At 36.9% G+C, this 4,911-nt stretch overlaps 1 protein-coding gene across 1 annotated transcript in view; it reads right to left on the bottom strand.

Annotated features, from left to right (window-relative positions):
- LOC128249369 (uncharacterized) overlaps window positions 1–4,911 on the bottom strand; it is an 18,342-nt gene that overhangs the window by 12,671 nt on the left and 760 nt on the right. The window lies entirely within an intron of this gene.

The raw sequence follows: 4,911 nt of genomic DNA, 5'->3' as shown, positions 1-4,911 counted from the left end.
GAAGCACCAGTCTTTACGTGCTAGATCTGTGACCAAGTCTGCATATTAAGAATTAGATTTTACAGTTACATCCAAAAGTTCTCTTCAACTTTTACCTTTACAGGCTGTATAGTAAAGAAGTTTGCTTCTCATCCAGTGGTTCTGATTCAATCACACTGTTGCCCCAGATCAAACAAAATGGATTTGGTTAAACGAAACTGAAAGAAACCTGCTGTATATACAAGGGTTAGTTGAAAAGTTTATACGCTGATCAAGATACTCTCATGGAATGTGACTAAATGAGGTTTATTTTTTAACATATTCCCCCTTGTGATCTACACACTTCTTCCATCAGTGTTGCAATGCTTGGATCCCATTGGTGAAGAAGCTTGCATCTTGTTGGTAAAAAGAAAATATTATCAACAGCAGATATGGTGTCATCATCACTGTGGTACTGGTTTCTAGCCAAGTATATTTTCATACTGGAGAACAGATAATAGTTAGATGGGACCAAATCAGGAGAATAGCGAGATTGATCAACCTGCTCAAAACCACAGCCATGCACAGCAACCATTGAAACCAAAGACTTGTGTGCTGGAGCATTGTCCTGATGAATTCAAACCCCTTTTGTCAGGTTTCCTGGATGTTTGGTGTTGATAGCCATTTGTAACTGCTTCAGAAAGTTGGCATAGTACTCTCCATTGATGATGTGGCCTTTTGAAGACAATCAATAAACGCAATGCCTTTTGCATTCTCAAAAACTGAGGTCATCATCTTCCCTGCAGATGAAACAACCTTAGCCTTCTTTGGAGCAAGTGAGGAGGGGTGCTTTCATTGCATGGATTATCTCTTTGTTTCTGTCTTAAAGTGATGAACCCAATACTCATCCTGGATTAAGAAACATTCAAGGAAACCAGCTGGATCTGCCTCAAACAATGTCAGATTTTCCTGTGATGTCATCCACTTGGTGCACTTTTGATCAAGTGTTAAGAGACATGGCACCCACCAAGCAGAAACCTTTGCCATGTTAAGTTCATTGTGCATAGCATGCTAAACTCTCTCATGGGATATGCTAATAGCATTGGCTACTTGATTTACAGTCAATTGCCTGTCATCCATCACCATGTGGTGAACATGATCAATATTTTCCTCGGTGGTGGTGGTTGTGGGACATCCAGACCTTGGATCATCTTCAAGAATTTCTCTTCCCCTCCAAAATTCAGCTGCCTTCTTTTGCATTGTTGATAAAACTGGAGTGTCATTCCCTAATGTAGCAACCATATCGGCATGAATGTCCTTGGGGAATAAATCCTTTTTCTGCAGGTACTTAATTACGCCACAAGGCCACATTTATTCCATTTTCAAGAGAATTCATTATGAGTTATTTTTTAAGTCCTCTTTGAACAGTCAGATGTTAGTTTACCTGAACAGAAACAATGCAGTTATTAATAAGAAGAGTTGAAATTAATGCATGCAAGATTTTGCAGCTCTAGCATCACTCCTTCATAGTCAGTCTATGAGCTTTTCAGCCCACCCTCATGTGTGTGTGTGTGTGTGTGTGTTCTTTGCCCTCCCTTTGGTCACATCTACTGTCACTTTTTCACCAAACAGGTATCGTCTTTATATCATACTGTTTTTATTATTATGCCATTTACTTGTACAAAAATAGTCATTGTTTAACATTACAGAATGAAATTACCCTCAAAATGAATGGACCCTACCATATTTTAGCAATGCACATTTCCCAGCTGCATCCAAAAAAGGCCACCCAACTGACTGGTAATGAAGTCATTCACCAACACATTCCAACCTTTGGCCCAGTGGTGCTGTCCTCTCATCTTTTCCATTACTATTACACTGGCCTCTTTTTAATACTGTTGAGTTGCAAGCCATTGTCACTAAGGCTTTTCAACTCATTTATCTCTTCTTTTCTCATCACCCGTGTTGTGTTCTCACTTCAAGCACTGCTAACAACTTCGTCTAATCTCTCCTCTCCAGAATGTCAATCCTTGAGAATTATCACCCAGCTTATGTTTTTTCTGCAGCTGTTTAAGAGAGACATTAAATACAATGATTTCACCAGTGACAGAGGGTCTGTGACGGCTATGAATGTAGCTTCTTTCTCTAGACCAAACCATTAAGAAAAAATAGCAAAACAAACCCCCACAAAACAAAAACAAACAAAACTTGAAAGGAGGAGGAGAAGGAAAAGTTGTAAAAAAATATTCATGGATCATTTATTTTTGAGCTCAATGGTATATATTGAATAGAATTAGATATTATGTGTTGATAACAAGTACTGACATGCCTAAGCGGGTTTTGGCCATTTCTGAGAACAGCTCTAAATACCAATCTGTTCAGTAAGCCCTAATTAATACAGAAAGCAAATGTGGTATTCTATACCACAATTCAGGATAGTAAATGTGACTGATAATAAATCTTGTTCCTGATAAGAATATAAACTGTATTTTCTTACACTTGACTACAATTACAACAATCAAGTTTATACTTGCATATATTCTTATTTTCTTGATAAGAAAATAGGAATATTTATGCTTGTTTATACTATTATTGACAAGGACAAATGGTTTATATATGATATGCTGTTTTAGAGACACTGAAAGCCTATATCCACATTGAAAAATGAGCTTAAAGTAATGAGAAGAGTAATGATAGAAATACTTGTGGTAGTGTTGTTGTTGTTGTTGTTGTTACTGCTGCATCAATGATGATGATGACAGTGATGATGACAATGACAATGAGGATGATGATGATGATGACGATGATGATGACGATGTTTATGTTAATGAAGATACCTTTAGCAGGGTAGGTTTATATGATTAACTAATTTAAAATTCAAAAGTTGAAAACAATTTTCTTCTACTGAAAATACCACATGCTGTGTAAACCTGAAAAAGTAGACATTATATATAGTCAAACAAATAAACTAAATAAAAGATTAACCAGTGAAGAAGGAGCTTCTAAATGATTGCTCAACCTGCTAGAAAATGGCGGTGAAATTTTCCTCCCCCTCTGACATCTTAAAAAAATGGAAGGAGACATCATCATTTAACTGCCAAGTTCCATGCTGGGATGAGTTGGATGGTTTGACAGGGTTTGATTAGTATGTATGAGTGAGTTTTTTATGGCACCAGCAACTAGTGGAGTCAACATGTTACATGCAAGACAAGATCCCCTCACAGAGTGGGAGTGCAGTATTGAGGGAGGTGGCTCTGTGCCTGGTGTTGAGAGGTAAAAGTAAAAAGAAGGAGAGAAATATGTGGAATAATGTATATCTTGAACCAAGATGAGTGCCTGCAAGACTGCTGAGAAGTTATCCTCAAACTGGAGGCCTGGCCTAAATGCTTACAATAGAGTGTATTCTACTAAAGATACCCAATGGCCAGATGATGGTGTTAAATTGGGCAATGGATTAAGCCAACCACTCAAGAACACAAATAGTCCTATCAACGAGCTTCTACATAGTTTCTGTCTACCAGATGTCATTCACAAGTCTTTGAAAGAAAATTGACCAAGGTGCTGTTCAGTGGGATTGAACTTCAAACTACGCAATTGAGAAACAAAATTCTTAAGGTTTTATTGTTTTTGTTATTTAATTTTGTTCTTTGTTCTTTGACTAGAAACCTATCCTTCATGCTCCTTTTTACAGATCACTTTTAATGCACTGTTTTCTAAACCTGAGAAGAGTAAGTAGGCGTGCAAATTTTGATTTTGTGCTCACAAAAAATTTTAGGAGGTGTGCCTTCACCATCTGTTCCCAGGCCCATGTTTATTTTTAGATGATAAAATGGGTTCCAAAAGACATAAAGAAGCAACTGCAATGAAGTGATTTGATTGTAAGGGCTTTTGTTGTAATCATAGAAGAAACAAAAGACATGGAGTGCATATTAGTAATTTAAAGATGTTGAGTGCTGTTGGTAATACAAATTTGATTAAGCAGAATGGCCTTCAGTTAAGAATGTAGTTGATATGCAATCCAATAGATAAATAGTCCATAGTAGGGCACATTAAAAACCCTATATTGTGTAAGACAATTTTCAGGATCAATTTTTGTTTTGAAGTAGGGACACTTACTTAGCTGAACGATGGTAGTCCATCCCATGTAGCCTTTTTGTGAGAGAAGGGGTCAAACTCGAGGACTGCTCTGGACAGTATAAATTCTAGCTTCACCACTGAGTAGGGAGTTTTACTGTCATAAACTTCATAGACTTCTAATAGTTAGAAAGGGGATGAAATTGAATGTGAAGGAGGAGCAGATTAGGAGGAATGACTCCAGAGTATATGGGCCTGAATAGGAAAAAAACACTGCTCACAGTAATGGAATAAACAGTAAGAAATAGAGCTGCCAATTGACTCCATTAAATCAAACCTTTTGCTTAATGTAAACAAAATTGAGCTAATAGAAATAAGACAAAGTAGTCAATCGCAAATTATACAAGTTAGCTAGGCTACAAATGTATTTTATGCATTTTGTATAAATGTAAGTCCTTTGACTACTGGAGATAAGGTTGGACAATTGTATTGTAGTGCTGATGATGGCTGATGAGATAGAAACACATGTTCATGAGTGTCCTGTTATCTCCAGACAATAAGCTTGTACTTTAGTGGCATGTTAACTTTGGAGAATTCTTGATTCTTGGGATTATTTCCCTTTCTCATGTGGAGTTGATCTTAATTGCCATTTAGTAATTATCACATATCTACCAGAGGCAGAGATAAATCTAATAAATCAAGAATGTTCATTGTATGATATTTGATAAACATATATTCATATCATCACCACCACCATCATCACAACCACTATTGTCATCACCATTGTTACCATCATTGTCATTGTTGTTGTCATCGTCATCGTCGTCGTCATCGTCATCGTCATCGTCATCGTCATCATCATCATCATATTCGTCATTT

Source organism: Octopus bimaculoides, chromosome 14 (genome assembly GCF_001194135.2).
Source record: "Octopus bimaculoides isolate UCB-OBI-ISO-001 chromosome 14, ASM119413v2, whole genome shotgun sequence".
NCBI lineage: Eukaryota > Metazoa > Mollusca > Cephalopoda > Octopoda > Octopodidae > Octopus > Octopus bimaculoides.
This window is presented reverse-complemented; position numbering and strand designations above follow the sequence as displayed.